This window comes from Gavialis gangeticus, unplaced genomic scaffold (assembly GCF_001723915.1).
Source record: "Gavialis gangeticus isolate Ggan-Ray unplaced genomic scaffold, GavGan_comp1, whole genome shotgun sequence".
Classification (NCBI taxonomy): Eukaryota; Metazoa; Chordata; order Crocodylia; family Gavialidae; genus Gavialis; species Gavialis gangeticus.
In genome coordinates, this window is record NW_017729024.1 from 16,134,149 (window position 1) to 16,134,523 (window position 375).

Genomic DNA, 375 nt, shown 5'->3' on the forward strand with positions numbered 1-375 from the left:
CAGGGGTCAGGGGGCTGGGGGAGTGGGCAGAGCTGTTGGGAGTCCCCCCCATGGTCCCTTCCCCCCTCCTTCCCCCCTGACCCCTTACTCACCAGCACCAGAGCCCTGGTGCTGAAACATGCGGCCTGGCCCGCCACGTTTCAGTATCAGGGCAAGGGGCTAACCATAGAGATGCTTTGGCAGCCAGAGCATCTCCATGGAGGACCCAGCCTCTGGTTGCCTCCGGTTGCCTTTGCTTTTTTAAGCTTTGATTTTTTTAGACCCGTGGATATCCAGGGGTCTAATTTTCTCCCTGAGGTACAAACCTGCAGCGCGGGGAACATTTTTTTGTTTCCACACGTGCCTGTTGCCCCACCTCAAAGGGGTTTGAGGTGG